We start from the raw sequence: 21,977 nt of genomic DNA, 5'->3' as shown, positions 1-21,977 counted from the left end.
GACTCTTGACATCTCATAGGTATATGTTATAGGGTTCACACTGGTTAATTTTTTTTGTCAGATTTTTCTGAAACTGAATATTGCTGGAACACAAAGTATGCAGGTGACTTTTAAAATAATTGAGACTGAGGTTTATGTAGTTAATCTGAGTACTAATTTAAAGAAATTTTTACAATCGACGGCTAACAATGGTGACATGCACGAAGGAAGTTTACTAGACTGATACCCTCACTGTGGCCCTTGGGTTATAAACAATGAAGTAAACTTTTGAAACTCTTTACAATATAACATCGTTTTAACGGAAAATTGCTTTTTGCTTTCAGGATCTTTAATGGTAAATTTCTATGGATATGTTAAAATCTAGAGTTTTACTTCAATATGTTAGAATTATGATATGAATAGTATCGTTATCATAACTTTAGAGAAGAGAACAAAAAGGGAAAGCTAAATTGCACAGGAAATTGTGGGACTGGAGTACATTACCTCTACATACTGCAATTTTATAAACAGAGGTTAGTTTAAGAGAAATTTAGACATGGAATTGGAAATGAGTAAGTGATACAAGTCTTAAAGAGTCAATGTTCATGAATGGCTTTTGTGCTTCAGCATCGTGTAAAAACACATGAATTTGTGAACTAACACACACAAGGGAAGCCTTCACACCAAGAAATAGGCACACACTCAAAATGTTAGTATCAACTAAGATACGTGTCTAAAAGAGAACCTGTTCATTTAATTTGCATGAAGTTAGAATGAGAAACTCTGTGGTAACAGTATATGAGGGCTGCAAGTGGAGGTGATTGAGAACAAGCACAAGTTTTGAAAGTGTGTTTAATGCAGTTTCTTTGGATGTACACTTTCCACTGTTCCTCTTTGTTAGACTGCTTGCTGAATGTAGATGCCTAATGGCAGTTTGTCCCGGTTCCTTTTAATAAACACATCACACCGAATGAAATTTGATGACCTTTATTAAACTTCCATAAACATAACTTGTTAACCAACATTTATTAATTACAACTGAAACATAATATATTTGGTTTAATCACAGCATAAACATCCAGATAATGTTATTCAGGACAGTGTGCCCTCATCCTGACCCAGTAAGCAGCGTCCATACCTCCACTCACTTACTTTACTTATGCAGCAGCATCCCACCACTCACTTAATTTGCCACTTATTGAATTACACATCCAACCAAATAAGAAGTTTCCTTAACTCCACTTGCTTATTTATTTGCCAAGCAGTGTCAAACTGCTTCCTTTCCTTTCCCAACTCATTGAAATGAACATACAACACCAAATGGGGAAGAGACAAGGGCAAGCCTGCCCCTCTTCTCTACCCTACCCAACTGAAAAATAACCACAATCCCCACTATTCCAAAACATAGGGAGGGAGGGTGGGTGCAAGTTCATGCCAAAATATGACTCCTTATCCAGTTAACCTTGTATAGACTCCTTAATCCCCTCTCTACCCTTACCTCATTTCCTCCCAAACAATCCTTATTCCCATTTTAACCTTTACCTCCCCCTTATCCTCTTAACTCCCATTTAGATTTATCTACACCCTCCCGACTGAAGATGTCCCTGGAAAAATTGGTTTGTTACCAAACCTCGTTTGTCCTGGTCCCTTTCAATAAACACATCATACCAAATGACATTTGATGACCTTTATTAAACTTCCATAAACATAACTTGTTAACCAACATTTATTAATTACAACTGAAACATAATATAGTTATTTAATCACAGCATAAACATCCAGATAATGTTAATCAGGACAGTGTGCCCTCATCCTGACCCAGTAAGCAGCGTCCATACCTCCACTCACTTACTTTACTTATGAAGCAGTGTCCCACCACTCACTTCATTTACCATTTATTGAATTACACATCCCAACAAATAGGCACCGTCCTTAACTCCACTCGTTTAAGCAAGTGTACAACTGCTTCCTTTCCTCTTCCAACTCATTGAAACGAACATACAACACCAGAGGGGGAACAGAAGAGGGCAATCCTGCCCCTCATCTGCCCATCAGCCTGGCCAAGCTATTCCCCTATCTCCTACCAAACTTTCGACAACCCATCGGCTCATTAAAAGGTCTTAAGCTAAGCATCATTCGGTGGACACCATTCTCTCCAACCAAACTACATCTGTGCCAACACCTCCCAAACCCTATCACATAATTTTCCAATGTAGCCAATTTGTAACTGGCTGAAAGAAAAACCCAGATCCCTGCCCGATGCAAAATGTTACCAACCATAACCTCATAATGAAGCATAACCCTTGAATCTTAAACTAGACTCTCACTCAACTATTAGTAATAGCTTCACAATGATTCCCAGCTCATTATCTGCCACTTGCACCACCAAAACACTAAACCCACACCATGAAGTCACAACAGAACAATTGCACCATCATGTGTAACTGCATCCCTGTTTAACTGCCCAATGTACCTAATAATATTCAAAATTAACCCCCCCCTTCCAATCAACCAAGCAATGCTGTAACAATCCACATTACCAACTTTCTGATATAACATCCAATGTCATCCTAACATGTTCTGACCAACAAGCCACCCAAATGATTGATAACCCATATCCATGTGTATACCTAAGATGCAATCCACCAAAATCCAGGAAGTCCATTGCAGACCCAAAATAAGGCCATGTAACTGACATATCATTATGCCCAACTGCAACTCCTCTGTTCCACCAATGAATCTACTAATGATTAAATGAAAATTATTTTTATAATGACTCGATTGCATAATTATCTTGGGATCAAACCCACTACCATTATAAGGCAACGAACATCTGACATCCAAAACCACATTAGTAATGACTTCATTCCTATAAAAGACCACACAAGTCATGTCCCCATGACCCCTTATTTGTGAAACCACCCCTTGCAATCAACTTGGTAGTGCCAATATCCATTAAACTTCACACTAAAACTTAGCTTAAACCTTACAGCATATGCACCACTGCTCAAGATTTAGAAATTAACCTAATCATACCACTCCAAAACTGTAGCAGTTGCAGGTAAATCCTTCATATCCAACAGAAAGCCCAACCATGTTCACACACTTAAATGAATAAACTCATGAATCCATCCCACCATCTCCCTAATCTCCTATCCTCTGATGACCCCAACACAATTTGACCCAATTCAACAATCTCATATGACTCCTGCAATACTCATCCAATCCCTCTAACCTAACACGCCTCAGATAGCAGCAGCAAATTCCCATACGACCACCATATTAACCAAGTGAAAATGAACCCTAATCCCTCCAACTGCTCCTGCTAACTTATGATGCCTGCTAAATTGAAACCCATGTCAAAATCTCACATCCCTCCTTCAGCTGTCCTACCCCAGGTGATCACCCAACCAAAACCCAATTCCCCCAACAGTACAGCCCATCCTGATCCTCCTACTACATTAGTAACCAATGCAAATGCATGAACAATCCAATGTGACTACCAAGTCAGCATCCTTAATCCACCAGTTACCCTTGGATTTGCCATTTAAAGCTTTCCTTTCAACGTGTCACCTTACATCCAATAACAAACAAAACATGCCCTGGTAAATCATCACAACTTCAACCTAGCCCCTGAAACAGCTAGTTCCTATCCCTCACTTATACCTGCAATGTTCCCAAAAACCTACCTACTGCTAAATCGCACATAATCACACCCCTTCCTATCAGCCCAAAGAAGAGGAGCAATCAAACTTACTAACCTACCCATCCCCATTCCTACCATACCACAAATTCAGAAGCATTACCCTCCTTGTAAGAAACTAGTCCTACAAATTGACCCCACACACTGATTCAATAAAAGTCCATAAGGAAATCCCATCTATTACCCAAATAACAAAAACCAGGCTACTAAGCGATACTGGCTAAAAAGGCAATATCCTATTCAACAAGCCTGCATGCTCTATGTGAAAACTTTACCCAAAGGGAAATTAACACCCCAAAATCCTCTCACCTGAAAAGAACTAAACAGAACATTATTCAGTAAGACAGTACCCCATCTGAGGGCGAGCCCCAAACTCCCCATAATCAAACCTTAACCTGCTTCACTGATCTGACATATATCATTCTTACAAGTCCCCACAGTACTCACTTGGGGCACCCACTCACACCATTGAAGAGGTAAAGATGTAGCACTACCTGGGAGCAGAATCCTTGCAGCTCAACCAGTCAAACCAATTTACAGCAGCATCACCTGATGAGACCACTTCCTTTGGACCATCAGCTGAAAGCACCTCTGCGCTGAACCATCTGTGACTGCATTGTGTAACCTCCAACTGGTGAAAGACCTATCTTAGCACCATTTGCAAAGAAGTTAAGATGCAAGTCATCTGAAACAGAAGCACTTTCTGACACTAACAAGCCCCAGCTAAACACCTTCAGTAACTCCATCCTCTCTTGCCACATCCAAGACCCTACTAGTACTTGGAGGGGGTTCATATGTAAACCTCCGAGCTGCCTCCCTTCCATCATTACTAGCGCTATTTGCACAGAGATTAAGATGTAAGTCATCTGAAATAAAAGCACATTCTGACGCCAACAAGACCCAGCTAAACACCTTCAGTAACTCCATCCTCTCTTGCCACATCCAAGACCCTACTGCTACTTGGAGGGGGTTGATATGTAAACCTCCCAGCCCCCTCCCTTCCATCATTACTAAGAGCATGCATGACTAGCAGCCAACACTTCTGGGTACCACATGGCCAGCAAAAATGCTTGTACAAAGCAATGCAACCCCAAAGTTTTAAACCCAACATCTAGCCATAGAAAGAAGACCCAGGTAATTAGAAACAACTGTAAATGAAAAGTAATGCCCATTGAAAGACAAGGCCTGCAACAAATGTTATAAATGAGATAACAGACCAGTCAAATATCAACCCACAATGACTAGTTAGGTATGTCATCATTTGTACATCCAGATGACATTTTACAGCAATAACAACCCTGAGAAACTATTTTTATAAAGTACCATTAATGCACAGACTGTGATGAGGATCACCCAGAGTGCATAGTATGCAAATCATATCCTCACTAGTACATAATACCAAATTTGTATGCCACTATAGGAGTCACGTGCCAGTTCCCATCCTGATTAGCTGGCCCACCAGCACACCTCCCTCAGCTGTCAACTAAGTTACCATATAATGAAGCCTCACAATAGCTGCAAAATACCACTTGACCAGCAGATCTCTCAGGACTTTAAACAAAAAAGTTTTTATTCCCTGACCTTCTTCTTGTCCCCCAAATCTCCAGTCTCCAGTCTCCGTGCAACACCTAAACACTGAAGGGGAAAAAATATTGTTCCTTTAGACTTAGAGAGTTGCTGTAGTAAGAGTATTTGTGTTAGCCTGCATCTACTAATGACATCAAGCCCTAACCAAATGTATGCCATTATCTCATGACTTCCCTCCATACCAATTTTCCAACAATCAGAAATTTCTAAGTAACCGACCAAAATAGTAGCCAAAAATGTGTACCTTCCATGAAGAACTGTACTATAGATAGCCAGGAGTGCTACCCCACAATATGGACAAATTTATTAAAATATTTCTCTTAGCTTAAAGTTGCTAGCATAAACGGTCTTGTGTTTCTTTTTTTTTTGTATAGAAGGTGTAAACATTGCTCCTATCATGCCACACAGAAAGATGCCAGAATACCAGACTTGTCTCAACATGAGATTCCTTGATAACTTAACCGTCTGAAACCAAATGAATGTCATTATTAAGTGCCTTCAATCCTCTTACCATTCCCATGATAAGCCAGAATATTACAAATCTGATGAGGAACACCCACTAATATGAGGCAGTGTGTACGGATACATATATTCATACAACTATTCTCACCTACCACCCCCGGCCGCCCATGTAACGCATGCGTGAATGTCCATTACTTGCAGGGCCCCTTAGCCTGCGAAAATTTTCCATCACATCAGAAAGTTAATATACAAAATAAACACACTGCTCTTTCTCTCCACCAAAACCTCTGATATGCATTTCAGTACTTGACAACAACCATAATATAACCCCACAAGAAATAAAACCTATAGCCTCGATGTTCATTCTATCTCTAATAACATTTATGAACTACATTCCCTAACCCAACAAGCCCTACTATCCACAGAACAATGGCTTTCTCAAAACCTACTGATCCTTAATCCCAGAAAGACTAAACTCCTACTTTTCCTTCCTCGTTCTCATTCTCACCATAAAACCTTCTTTGTTATTACATTTTCTAATAATACAATTATCCTACCTGACAACCATACCAAACTCCAAGGGGTCATCATCAATGATGAATTAAAGTTCAACATACACATATACCAATGTATAAAAAGAACACACCACAAATTAGGCCTGCTCTATCGGAACAAAACATTTTTAACTCCTGATGCTAGACTTACTCTTGGATAGGCTCTCCTCCTCCCTACCCTCCTATATGCTGCCCCAGTCCTTACCAGTATTCAGGCCACCACTCTTACTAAACTTCAACAAACTTACCATAAAATAGCCAGATTCATTACTAACTCCCATACAAATCACACCACTGCACTGCCTTAAACTCTTTAAAGTGGCTTGGACTTCCCCAATTATTGCTACTTTATCAATTTCGCATGCTTCACTCTATCATTTATAAACCATCCTCCTGTCCATCTCTCTCTGGCTTAGTCTCTATCTACACTCCATCCCGAACCCTCTGTACTTCTAATCAACAACTACTTGACATTTACCACCCAACAAAGTCCGTAGGCAAACTACTTTATAAACACTCTGTCGCTCATGCCTGGAACAGACTTCTCCTTGACTTACGTATAATTCCACACACCTCCCACTTTAAAACTAAACTAAAAACATATTTTCTCAATTCCAGGACCTGCCCTTGTAATGACCCCAATTACCCCTCACACTCTCCCTTATTAAGAACCCCAACCAGTCCCCCCTTTCACTTCTCATAACGTATTTACACACTCTCCGTTATCAAGGACCCCACTTAGACTCCCCTTTCACTTCTCATAAGGTATTTACATAATTCCACACAAACTGTAGGATTATATATTTACTTTGTTTTACTGCTCTACCCAATGCATTATCTCACTGAAAAATGATGTTTCTTAATGTCTTTTTGGCTCCTTCTCCATACTTGGAACTTTAACTTATTTGTATGTACCTAACAAATGTAAAACATTTGCTCTGTATAATTATTTCTCACCACATTATTTTTTGTATTAATATGCTACTCTGTAATAGAAATGTATTGTTGGAGCTTTTCTCCTTGGGTCTCCACTGAAAATGGGCCACAAGCCCAGTTGGACTAACCCGGTTAACAAACGTCAGTAAATAAATAAATATGTTTTTTTTTCTTTTTCCTTTATTTATTACTGTTACCGGTTCCATAACTCCCCATAGCAGAGCAAATGGAGCTGTCCTGATGTGAGGAAGGGGCCGCGACCAAATAAAACCCAGGCCTGATAACGACAGCCAAGGAACCTCGTTCCCTCTCCCTTTATTTATTTATTTATTTATTTTTACATAGTTGTGTGCAATAATAAATAATCCCAACACATGCAGGTACTAAGATTCCGAAGTAATAAGAAGGCCTGAAAGCCCACGAACAGTTACAGTGCCTTACCTCCAGAAAGCCACTGCCATAGAGCAATCCAACTCAAGAAGTGAAAATCACATCCACACCTCATGCTTGCAAAACAGTTCAACTACTACAATGCATGCGTGGAAAGCAACCATGCCTCACAGCCCACAAAACTCGCTAAGGGAACCAGAAAGCAAAGCCACCATCAATGAGCTCACTGACGGGAAAGAAAATCTCACAAAACTGTCACAATTCCATGCAGTAAACAAAGAAAGCATCATTATCTTATTTTTTAAACTACTCATATGGTGGGCATGTATCCAAATCACTACCCACCAGCGAGAAATCTGAAATGAGAGACCGATGAACAGCATTGTTAAATAAGCACTAGTGGTCTCTGTTCAGGTTGCTTGGGGTAAGTTGAGATGAATGATTAGCACCCCTCTTTTATCCTCATACCGGCCTTATTCCACTTTCGGAAGATAAAGGTTTCACGTTATGCAGGAGGGATTGTCTGCTCTGCCACTCAACATCCACTTCTTTCCCAAAACATTTACTTAAACCATAGTGTGGACAAACAATTCATGTAATGTTTCCTTCCCGAAAACCACTTCAGACCCTATCCTCAGTCATTGCAACTTTACTGAAATGGAGGAAACTGCTATTGTCTCTTGAGTAAATATAATTCAACACACAATAACATCTACTGTCTCCCCTGAGTATCACAGCGCAAGTCCTAAATGACAACCTTTTGACAGATTGACCCAAAACTACAAGGGCTGTTTCTAAGTCAGGCAAATATTCACGACAAGGCCATAACTAATGCAAAATATATATAACTCAAATCTCACAGTATCTCCAAAAGAAAACCAGAGCAAAATCTGTCCTCAATAAAATGTTACAGCTGTTCAAAGAGAAATGTAATGAAGCCTCACAATAGTTGCAAAAAAAATAACAAAAAAAAAAACATATAACGGCAAATCTCGTCAGTATCCTCCAAAAGAAAACTAGAGCAAAGCCTGTTGATACGATATTGAGGAACTCGTGTGACACTTTCTCCATCCTACTAGCAATAACCTTCCATCCAACGAAAACAAAACAGAACAATCCCATAACAGTTATCTTGCACCTCTGCAATGCTCCCAAGCAACATAATGGCCTTGCAGACCAGCAACCCAGTCAAATTCTTCGACCCAAACCAACCATGTACCACCACATGCAGTCATCTACGAAATACCATCCTATATAAAAGCCTAAATCCTTCCTCACCTACTCTATCCTTCCCCACCAGAGAAGGAAAAAAATATATATCTATATATTACAAATCTTACCCACCACCTTTCAACATACAACAATTAACCCAAGGCCTACCTGTCCACCACAGTACTCACAGATTGTCCTGGACATAAGCTTGCCCTCTGGCAAGTTCATGTCAAAATGTAACTCCTTATCCAGTTACTCTAGCATAAATCCCTTAAACCCCTCCCTACCCTTACCTCATTTCCTCCCAAACAATCCTCATTCCCATTTTAACCCTTACCTCCCCCTTACCTTCTTAACTCCCATTTATATTTATCTACCCCCCCCACCCCCACTGACGATGTCCCTGGACAAATTGGTTTGTTACCAAACCTCATATCTTATTTTAGCCCATTATTCCATAGTGTCCCAATTACAAAGAGTTCTGACACTACAGATCTGCTGTATAGAATATCTTGTCAGCATGTTTATTGTGAAGCCTTGGATATTGTTGTTAATATTTCCCTGACCAACTTTCACAGGGACTTAGCAAACTCAATGAGCAAAGCAGTTTGATTACATACAAGTGTAACATAAGGTACTCAAGCATTGCTTATATTCTCCATGTGATAAAGGCTAGGTAGAAGAATAGATAAAGAACTGAAACTACCTACTCATTTGAAGTTCATTATGGTAATAGATTGTGCAAAGTAAGGTTTTCTCCTTCTCACATTCTTCCTTTCATCTTCCTGTATTTTTGGTAAGGCTTATTTTAGTAAGATTTGCATGTAAATTTATTAACTTCCATTGTTGCAGTTTTGTATATAATCTTTTTTTCTGATGAGAATTTTATATTTGAATTGAATCCTGAATATGATGATTCTGTTGTTTAGAAAGAAAATAAATGAAAAAAATAAATAAAAACTATCAGGGCAAGTATTGAAAATAACTGTATGACACATTATTATCTTTATTTAATCCAGCTGTCCATGTTGAACTTAGCTGTCCATGTTGAACTTAGTTAATAAATTGTTGCTTTCCATATGCTGCTGCTCTGTGTATTACAGTAGAGAGTCAATTATCTGAACTAATTGGGACCTAGGGTAGCTTGGATAATAAAACTGTTTGGATAATAAAACATATAATTGAACTGGATGAAAAAACTTCTAAATTCTTGTTTTTTCTGCATGCAAAAATACACTTTTCAACCATTCAGCAATTCCAGTGGGCAATAAAGAATATTTTTCATACACGAGCTGGCTCAAAAAACATGCTCAACCGTATATAGGTTCATAAGTTCATGGGTAGGTACTAGGCTATCGGCCCTGGGGCCCATATAAGCCTAGCCAAAAAAGTTCCCTGGCTTTCACCACCCAAGAAAGTTATTTTCCTGTGCCCCTGTCTAGCAGAGCCACAGAAGTGATCCCTGGGGTGAATTTCCTATTTACCATCCAGTTATTGAGATTTTTCTTAAAGAGGGCTAATGAGGAGCTTTGCTTGACATGAATGGGTAGTCTGTTCCAGAGCATGAGAAGTCTCTGGGAGACAAATCTATCCCTCCAGCATGTTCTATTTACTGTGGTGGCAAGGTTTACGTCCCTGGAACATGTGGCTCGGAGGGATTGTGGTTTCATTAAGTGTAGCATGTCCAACAGATCTGTGTTTGGCATGGCTTTGTATGTTAGGCAGAGGTCTCCTCTGAGTAAGCAATAAGCAACAGAGTAGAGCTGGAATTTTTTGAGATGGTCTGTGTATGGCATCTGTTTGAGGCTGGTAATCCTCTTAGTGAGGTATTTCTGTGGCCTTTCTAGTTGTTGTAGATGTCTTGTGAGGTACATGCCAAACAAATGGGGCATTGTACTCTATAATGGGTCTGATGAGGGATGACCTCTTTTTTCTGGAGGTGAACCCCTATGTGATGAGGTGTGCCATGTAGAAAGATTTCTTGACTACTGTGGCGATGTGATTATCAAATGAGAGACTACTGTCCACCTGTGTCCCAAGGTCTCTTATCACACTTTCATTGTCTAGTAGGCTACCACCTATGTGGTAGTTCATAGGTACAGTGTTTTTCTCAAAGGGGATGACAATGCACTTCTTGGCATTGAGCTTGAGGCCATGACTTTGACACCAAGCATCAGTCTCAGTGAAGCCCCTTTGTAGAATGTCCACATCATTAGGCAATTCTGTTATGTTACGGCATCTAGTTTACAGTCATCTTTGAACTTCATTAGCCAAAGACCTGCTGAATTAGCCTGGACTTCTGAGAAGTAGATGCCAAACAGGAGAGGACCCAGGACTGACCCCTGTGGTACTCCACTTGTCATTGGTCTGAAGTTGGATTTGGAGTTGGCTGCTTTCACTGTGTGTGTTCTGTCAGTGAGCCACTTGACCATCCATCTTGTGACAGGGATTTATGCCCAGTCTATTGAGTTTATCTATAATTCCAGAGTGGGGGATGGTGTTGAAAGCCTTGGCGAGGTCATGATAGGCTGTGTGCACCACCTTACCCCTTGTCCACTGCTCTGGTGACTACTTCAAAGAAGTCAGTCAAGTTTAGGAGACATGACCTACCTTTTACAAACCCAAACTGAGTGAGGTCCAGAATTTGGAGGTTACCTATATCCTTGTTTATAAGTTCCAAGATGATATGTTCCATGGCCTTGCAGATCAACCTCATCTGGCTAATGTGGTAGTAGTCCCTGGGGTCCATGGTGGCGCCCTCTTTGTGGAGTGGGATAACCATCACTGTGCACCATTTAGTAGGCACAAAGCCTGAAGTGGGGCTATGATTGAACACGGTACTTAGGTGGGGTGCCAGTTCATTCTGTAGTTCGTGCAGAATGCAGCCTGGAATGTTGTCAGGTCCCATGGATGCTGTGTTCTTGGCTTTGGAGAGTGTGGTCTTTACTTGTGCAGCTGTGATTACAAGGGCTTTGCATTCTTCCAGTATAGTGATGGGCCCTTTGGGGGGTGGGGGGGTAAAGTTTGTACTGAACCTATCTGCCAGGATGTTGGCAATATTAGTTGGTTCTGTATATCTAGCACCATTGTACTGTAGCTCTGAGCAGATCTGAGTGTCTTCATTGAGATTCTTGACATAGCTGTAGAATACTTTGTGGTTGTCTTTAGAATCAATGGTGATTTTATTTTCGTAACTAGCTTTGGAGGATTTTATGAGGGAGCTCAGCTTCTTACTGAGTCTGACCAGGGAGTTCCTGCAATCAGGGGATTTTACTCTATTTTGCCACAGCTTCTTCCTTCTGTTGTACAGTTTGTTTATGGCAGACAACCACCAGATTGGCTTCCTTTTTTTGGAGGATAGTGTCTTGGTTTGGTTGAGGATGGCATGATCTATGCACTCGTGTATGTGCTTATACAGTGCATATGTATAGAATTCAGCAGTCATACCTCTATTTTCCATCTGTATGGGTGTCGTGAAATTTGCCCTTCTGTCTTAAGATGCATGAAGTTGGCTTTGGAGAAGTTTTTTACAGTGGTTTCCTTAATGGGGGGGTGGGGGCGGGATATTGATGTCTACAGTGATTAGCTTGTGGTTGGATCTGCCCAGCGAGGAGTTGACCTCTGGCATGGAACATCGGTTTGCCCATATTGGTAATGACCAGGTCCAGGATATTGCTGCCACTGGTGGGGGTATGGACAAGCTGATCCAGGGCGATGGAATTTATGAAGTCCAGAAAGCGTTGAGCAAATGAGTTAGTACATGAGTAGTTTTCCCATTTGAGGGTGCGGTAGTTTAAATCGCCCATTATTATGGTATTGGGCTGTACTTTAAAATTACCCAGTATATCAAGAAACATGGAGTGGGCATCCTGGGGCATGGTGGGGGATTTCTAACAAGATACAACCTGGATTTCAGTCTTGCCCAGTGTTAGTTGCACTTGGATCATTTCGGATGCATTATGTTGAGCAACTAGCCTGGAGGCATGGATATCCTTAATGAATATGGACACACCTCCTCCTTTGGTGTTTCGGTCCAGGTTAGGTGGCCTAAAGGTGTGGTATGAGTTATAGCCTGGTAATCCAGGGGTGCTTTCTGGAGCCTTGAAGCAGGTCTCCGCCACTGCACAGATGTCGATGTTCTCCATTTTAAGGAGTGCCTCAAGTGAGTGCATTTTCAGGTTTAGACTTCTAGCATTGAGTAGCATTACCCCCATATTTTGCTTGTTTATACCTGCTACGGTGCTGAGTTTGTTGTTTGAACCTTGCCTGAAAAAGGCACTGTAGGGGGTGGCAAGAGCCTTAGCCAGTATCTGGAATCCCAGGGGTGACAGGTGCAGGGCATCTCTGGCAAAACATCATGGTCATCCCAGGCAGACAGGCACTGGATCCCCTTAGAATAACACCAGATGTTTAGCCAATTGTTGAAGTCAATCATTTCTTCCTTCTATTGTGGTATCATTCTGGGCAATGGCAGGATGCTACTCAGGGTTAGGGTCATACCTGCCTGGGCTACATGATCCAAGAGCTCCTCCATGTCTCTTTTCATGTAGTTCAGGGAGGTACATCTCAGGTCATTCACACCAACATGGACAAGGACAAAATCATATTTGTACTTGTTGTGGAGTGACCTGAGTGCTTGCATTATGTGGCAGTTCCTGGCACCTGACAGGCAGCTGACAGTAACTTTCTCCTTGTTTAGCCTGGTGAGTTTGACATCAGTGTGCCTGACTATAGAGTCACCTATGACTAGTGTGTTTAGTACGTTGTTTTGCCTAATGGGCTGAAGTTGAGTGGCACACTGATTTTATTTATTATTTTTTGTTTTATTTATGTTATTTTACATCTGTTGACTGGGAGTGTCTGACTGAGCTAAAGCCCTTTTTTCAGCAGAGGCCCAAGGAGAAAAGCTCTATCATATGCCAAAAAAACTATACATAACAGTAAAGAATATACTAGAAGTTACAAGTTATGAACAGACATTGACAAAAAAACATAGAAAATACAATAAACAGATGGATGAGCAACACAAAAAAATATAGCAAGTAAATAATGTGTATGTTAATATATAAGCTAATCTCAGGTTCAGTAAACACTGTATAGCAATAGTTTTGGGGGGGTTACATAAGAAATTTAGCTAGTCTATGGTTTAGTAGGTATGAGGAGGGATTAGAAGGTTTCATAATAAAACATAAGATGCAAGTTATTCAAGGCTGCAAGTTGTGCATGCTGATTTTTGTGAGATTAAGTGAAAGTGTAGTGGGCTATGTGTCATTTGGGTACTGTTGGGGGTGGTGGTTGCTTGCGTTTCAGCTTTGGAGGTCTCTGTTGTTTGGGCAGATTTTTATTGAGAGCCTCCCTGAATGTAGGTGTGTTTTGTGTTACTATGTGTGGGTTTAGGAGGTGTAGGTTTTGATAGACTATGTATTGAGTGTGGTGTGGTGCAGGTGTTTACCTTCTCTTGACTGTCTAGCACAGTCTTGGCTGGAGAGAGATTGGCTTCCAGTTTAGCTATATAGGTGCATCTCTCACAGGTTGTAGTGTTGGGTGGTAGGAGGAGAGGGTTGTCAGTGAACATGAGGTAATTGCTACATTGCCCCAAGATGCCCAGATTCATCAGGTGGACAGGGAAAAATACTGGGAGCTGACCCTTAGACATGCCTGGATAGGTGCTTATTAAGTACTAAAAACTGTTTTCCTCCTAACAAGGGAGGAAAGTTGAGTGCTGCAGTAATTTGTAGATTATTTAGTGCTTGCAACGAGTGTTGAACAAGTGCTCAGCACAAGGAAACAGTTTTGAGTACTAAAGCTAGAAAACTGGCTAGTTCTAAGGGAAAATTATAAGAGCAGATTTTCTGGCACCGGAATAGTTTAACCCAAGTTTAACAGTGCTGCGCGATGTGCAAAACCACACAAACACAGGTTTTTTAAACAGAAAGATGAAAGGGATAGAAATAGCCCAAAATGGCCAGTAAAACTACATATTCTGAGCTGAAACCACTCCTTCAGTGACAGATAGGCTGCTCAAAGCTCACCACTCTCACCGATGAACAGTGAAGCTTCCTTCTATCTTAGTAAGGTTTGGGCAACACAGAAACTACATAACAGCCCAGAATTCAGCAAAATCTGAAAACCGGACTCTATTGGTTATAGAAAGGCAGGAAAGGAGTAGAGTGATAGGATTTGTATGATTTGTTTTTGTTTTCAAAAATTAAAGCATACAGTAAAACAAAACACTTCTAAAGAAGAACATTAGCTATCACACTTGAGTGTGTAGCCTCAACAATTCAACAGTTGAAAAACACTTAAAAATGAACAGTTAAAGTGTAAACAGTATCATAATTCATAAAGCAGTTAAAATAACTTGCAAAGTTAATAAAAAATGCTTGGAATAGTGCGGCTAGTGAAAATAAGCAATAAAAAGCAAAACAGAGGTACTTAATCCACTCAGTCTTCCATTTCTCTCTCTGTTGCTGTAGAACTCTGCAAGACACCCAGGCAGGATTTTGCTGAGGTAATATAAGCACAAAAACCGTGCAAACATGGGTTTTTAAACAGAAAGATGAAAGGGATAGAAATAGCTCAAAATGGCCAATAAACTATGTGTATAATGTTTACATATTCAGGCTTTGATTTTTTTCTACCTGAAAACTTTAGAAGGCTGGTTCAGATAATTCACATTTCGTATAATTGACATTCAGATAATTGACTCTCTACTGTAGAGACAAAACATGCCAGCCTAATAGGTATTATGCTGACATTAAGTTCCCATCACTCTGTGTTTTAATTTGCATCTATGGACTAAATAAGATCATTTATTAAGAACTTAACTTTGCTGGCAATCTAGTGCAGCAGACACTACTCACAATACTCTTTGTTTTTATCCAATCTCAGTTTCATCTTGTGATTTACTTCTTCACTTTTTTTTTCTTTTTTAATGGCTATATCTTCTTTATTTGTTTATGTTGTTGCTGTAGCAGCTTGAATGGGCAAAAATTCAGAGTAGAATGAAAATGCGGATTTAGTTGTTATGTAAGACTTTCCTTACACTATGTAGTATATTTATAGTTCCATTTTACTTTTGGGAAAGTGTTGACTTACCCAAGTAAAAATCCAATATTTGGGTTTCTGCAGTTTCATGATTTTGAAAATTGATAATTTGGGAATTGAAATATGAAAGTAGACCTATACACATATACATATAAATATATATATATATATATATATATATATATATATATATATATATATATATATATATATATATATATGGGTCTACTTTTAAATCCTGAATTACCAGTAGACTGAAGCACAAAAGACCATGACCACAAACACGAGCAATCACATTCCTGAAATGTTACATACTCGAACTCCAGAATACCAAAAACCTGAAACCAAACTGCAGTTTCCCACACTACAGTGATAATAAAACATCCAACTATTTACTTCTCCTTCACTTTAGCAGGGGAGCTGCAGCCCCCATGTGGGGGGTGTGTGCATTGTGCTCCTCACACCCCCTGCCAATTAAATATACCAACTCTGAGATCACACTAATTTTAGTAAAAAGGATAAACCCTAGGAATTGCTATAATACACTTCTCTCTTAACAGGTTCAGTCTACATACAGAACACTACACTCACTACGCCCTTCCACTTCAAAAAATCATCACGTATCATTGTAAGCAAGGAAGTCTGATATATTACTCACAAATATGAAAAGTTAAACTTGCATAACACTTCTTCTCCTGTTTTACACTTTGAAAGACCACAAACATATCTACCAATACCACAACCTTAGATTGTAAACTCCATCATATGTTTTACATACTTACCAGAGAACCTTAAAGAGACGTGCATTCGATTGTTCGAGTTTCTGGTTTTGGCCTTTTGTGGTTTGTCTACTGGCAGTTCAGATATAGAAGCAGATCGATAGATAGATAGATAGATAGATAGATAGATAGATAGATAGATAGATAGATAGATAGATAGATAGATACACATATATCGTTTCCTTGGATTTTGTCAAACATGAATTTTGTCAACAAATGCTTGTGGAGGTGTACAATGCCAAATGTACTGATAGCTGGGCAGTCCAAATGTCGATGGTATGCTTTACTGAGACAGGTGAATGGAGTTTGGAGGGGTTAAGAGTGTTTCTGTGTATGTTTGAGAGTTAAGGTTAGGATTAGGGATAGGTGAAGGGATAGTTTTTTTATGCTTGTGTGTGAAGGTGTGTTTTGAAGGGTTATGAAAGGGGTTAGCTAAGGGGATAGATGTAGTATTGGCAGTGTGTGTGTTTGTCTATGTTTGGTTGACTCAGTGTGCCTTCCCATTTCCACAATCCTAACCCTATACCTCACCTTAAAAAAAACTTCCCATAACACTGCAACTATATAGATGAGTTTTAGTATGAATACTGGGGAAATTAAATAATTGTAATTTCTCATTTTTTTTTTGTAGTTTTGGTATTTAGAGTGTTCTTATGTACTTTCAAACTGAAGTACATTTGATCATACATAATACAACTATACACACACACACACACATATATATATATGCATATATATATATAAATAGAGACAGACTGTGAGGAGAGGGGGTTGTCACTGTGAGGAGAGGGGCTTGTCTGCAAAAATTACTTTAAATGTGCAACGGCATCTTTTGAAGTTGACTGCTGTTTGTGTCAAATCATAATAAAATTGTCATAATTTCAGGACTCACATTATCAAGTATCATCTTTCTGACAGGAAGCCATGCAAGTTCACATGATCCACCAGTCTGAGTAGCAGGACCTCCATTAAAGAGCAAATATCTAATAGATAATAATTTGCATACATCTGAGTATATATAACAATTGTAACTGTCGTCATTGGATAAAAGAACTGTCAAACTACAGATAGAGTTACAATATCCCATACAAGACTTGAGCTAACAGCATAGAGAATGAAATCATATTAAGGAGGGCATCAATAATCAAACTGGAGAAAACAAAATAAAAAATAAAAGAGTTAAAGTCAGACAAATGAAAAAAAACTAATGACTTGTCCATGTTAAGTGTAACTGATTCTGCAGTCCCCTTGTTAAATGGCTTATTGTCAATTACTTATGTTGGAGTTGTACAGATTGCTCTTACCTGAGCATTGAAGTAGGAGATAGCAGTTGCTCATATGTGTTGCTCACTATATTGGAGCACAACACTAGTACATTACCTTTGCTGATTCTAACATATCTAAACTCTCAGTCTCCTGATGAAAGTGTTAGCCAGGATTTCCATGGCTGTCACTGACCATGGATTGATATAATATAATAATAAAGGAGGGTGGCCTAATGGTTAAGGTGTTTTCCTTACAAACACAAGGTACAGGGTTTGAGTCTTACAAGAGATAATTGGGTAGGCTTAAAATGGCTCACAAGGGCAGTTAGCCTAGTACTAATCTATGAACCTATAAGGGTAGTGTGTCTGGATGATAATAATAAAATAAAAAGGTGTATTAACATTTTACTTATTAGTTCAGATCTGTTTTTTTTTTTTTGCAAGCTGCTTCTTTGCTGCAAAAGACAATGGATAGATTTAACACATCAATTTCATTACTAATCAAAAGGTTTACATGTCAGTACTTTTCCTGAAATGATGTACTTAAATTGCTATGTTTGTCTTTAACTGGTAAAAAAATCAACAAGCTTAACCAATCTTAAGTAGAAGGTAAAACAATGGGTATTTATGATTTTGAATTGAAAATTTGGCAAAGTGTTGTTGACTGGATTAAAACAAAACTGTTTGTTTGATGGAATGAAAAAAAATTGCGTCACTCAAATTACAATTTCACCTTTGTCTTGTTTAGGATGTTCCATCAAGTATATGTAACTCAGACAACTGCTTCGGCAAGTTTATTCATTTTTAGTACCTAGCTGTATTGTACAGGCTGAGTCATACTTTTCTCCAGGCAAACAGCCAATTTGACTTCTGACACATTTTATGCAGTGAGAAAGTACTTATGGGTTGAGAGAATAAGCATTCATTGGGTTAAGATTCTTCTAATCCCTTGGCTATATTGTATTACTACAGTGTAGAAAACTGAAGCTTAAAATGTCTTTACAAACAAGTACATATATGTGGTATGATTCCCTCTTTCTCCCTGCTTAAGTCTCGTTTCATTAGAAGTAATCAAGATAAACGTACACAGAAGCAGTGAAAGAAACATTAGAGACTAAAGGCCCTCTGTTCACTGTAGTGAAATATTGGCAGGCACTACATACTGCACATAATATTTATATGCCCTAAAGTCATGAATTTTGGCCACAGTGTGACAATACTTGTGGTAAAGCAATTTAGAAGCTTATATATGAAGTTATTAATTTAGTTCTCAAAATATTAAAAACAAAATTCAATTCACAATACATTTTCAGTCACAGTATTACAATTTATTCAGAGAAAAATTATAAAAAAATGACCTGTTGAATGCAGAGTCGGAACTTATATTTCTCGTTACACACAGTGCTTTCTGTCAATTTGTATAATGGATGAGTAAGTTAAGCCACTTATTCATATGTAATATATAAGAACTAGCAATTAGTCTACACTTCATTACAAACCTAACCAATAAGCTGTGTTTGAAAGGTACCCTTCATTCTCAAGTAGGGCTAGACAAAACTGAGCAGGAGAGAATTTGAGTTTGTCAGTCTAATTATGTGTGTTTACCTTGGACATTGCAAAGGTGCTACTGTGCTTGATGTATAGTATGTGTGTGTGTGTGTGTGTGTGTGTGTGTGTGTGTGTGTGTGTGTGTGTGTGTGTGTGCGTGTGTGCGTGTGCACGTGTGTGTTTTTTTCCAGGGGTATATCCATCTATCATAACAATGCGTTATGATTGATTCCTATCATGACAGTGTGTCTTATCTACCTATTAATGAAAGTTTAGGCCTTTTAACTGGACATTTGAGGAACCATTTATTCTGAGCTGGAGTAGGAAGTCAAGAAGAGTTGGGTATTTCATGGATTGGGACATTATATTCAGCAATAAGTCTGATGAGAAATGAGTAAATAAAATAAAAAAAATGTTTTGATCTTGAGGAAATGCCTTTTGAAATTAAATGAGCCAAATATAAGGCATTCTGAACAACTCTGGAGGCATGATGGTCAAAAGAAAAGGAATTACCAACAAGAGTGCCTTACAACAGTGCCTGGTTGGACTGAACTTGATAGCTGTCTATATAGTTATACGTGGAAATGTTTGTTTACCAAAATGAACTGTACTATATTTTTCACCTTTATTTTGTTGCCGTTGGAACAGTTGTGAACATAATCTAACCCACAGTGGAATAAGAGGGTATCAGTGGAAGTTAAAAATAACAACACCCAGTTTACATTCACCTATAAACTTAGCATAGGATAGTTGTGTTGGCTTGAGGGTTTGAGAAATTGATGCCAGATAAGAGAGGAACCAGTTTCGATTTTCTGATCCCTGTTCTGCGGCTCTGTAACTATTTTGCTTTAAGAAATGGTATCTATGACTCTAGCCATATGGGTTCTGACAGAGAACCAGTTATCAATCTATAATACAATGCATGGATTTTTATAAGACTCATAAGTCTGTCACTGATGCTTGAATGAGAAAGTATCAAAGACATTGCCTGTTCCACATATGCTGTTTGTACTGCATAACCACTATCCACAGCTTCAGTGACTTTTTCAAATAAATTCATGAAGTTAAAGAGGCAGGACCTGCTTTTGACAAAACTAAATTGAAAAGGGTTTAGGGTTAAGAGATTTTCAATGTCCAAATTAGTAAAGTGTGGGATATACCTTCCATAGCTTTACATGTACAACTGATGAAATTAAAGGGTCTGCAGAAACCAAGGTCAGTGGATGGGCCACATTTCTGTAACAGCATTACAGTGTTTGTTTCCAGGTTTTAGAAATGTAAAAAGTGAAGAGGGTCAAATTAAAGAGGTTAAGCAACTGTTCAGACAGGCCATGTTTGGCACTTATAATCAGGAAACCTGCTATGTTATCAGGCCATTGGATGAGGTATTCTTAGCTTTTGTGAGATCTGAGAGGCTTATGTGTGGAGCCTGGAACTGTGTAATCTGTTGACTAGTTATAACTGTAGGTGGAATAAAATTTGAACTAAATTTATCACCGAATATATTTGCTATTTCCTTTGTGTTAAAGCGGGTAGTATTATTAAGAGCAAGCTATGAACACTGTTGGGTGTTAGTTCTTAATTTCCTGACAAAGTGTAGTTGAGATATTTTGCCAGCACTTTAATGTTTATGCACATCAGCTGTGTTAAAAGTCCTGTATTTATAAATTATAACCAAAAAATTCACTTATTCAGCACTGATGAGGTACCTTAAAAGGCCAAAGCATGTATATCTACAGGTAGTGCAGTCTGGCTTTGTTGGTCTAAATGTACCCATAAAGACTTATAAAAGTAAAAAGTTATGAACATTCAGAAGCCATGTCGTTAAAACACTCAATATCCTTAAGGAGTTATTTGCGTGCATCATATGGGCCATCATTGCAGGAGGTTTAAGTTATCACACAGTGAAAACTCTAGCTTGTCTGTTTTTTTTTTTTTTTTCAGTTTTAATGAACGGTTTGTCTGCATGAACTTTTTACCCTTCTATTGTGATTTATTGCATTTCATTGCCCTATGAACTCTGGAGTTTTGATGGTGGTACAACTGGTTAAATTATGTTGTTTGTTTGTTTGTCTTTCGGTTTTTCCGGGTTAGGGGTCGCCACAGCTGAACTCCAGTCCACTAATGATTGGCAGTTGGTTTTTATGGTGTTGAGTTGCCAGCCCAATGCCCAACCTTCAACAAAGGCACTCCCATTCAACGCATGTCTTTTGAATGCCCACTCGACTGCGGGGAGGACATGCAGACTCCACACAGAAGGCACTCCCAACCCAAGCTGAGAATCGAACGGGAGAACCTCTTGCTGTGAGGCAACAATGCTACCGCTGCACCACAGCTGAAGTCATAATTGGTTAAATTATGTAATCGTTAAAATGTAATGGTTAAAAGTCATTAGATCGATCACTAAATAATTCAAGGGATTTTCCCCTTTCTTCAAATCTGTGTGATGCCAGAGTTAGCATATTTAATTGCTGGGGGTCTCTAAAAGTGTTTTTTTTTTTTTTACTTTTGGTAG

The sequence above is a fragment of the Protopterus annectens genome, chromosome 6.part0 (assembly GCF_019279795.1).
Source record: "Protopterus annectens isolate FY-2018-M chromosome 6.part0, PAN1.0, whole genome shotgun sequence".
In the NCBI taxonomy this organism is placed as follows: domain Eukaryota; kingdom Metazoa; phylum Chordata; order Ceratodontiformes; family Protopteridae; genus Protopterus; species Protopterus annectens.
This window is presented reverse-complemented; position numbering follows the sequence as displayed.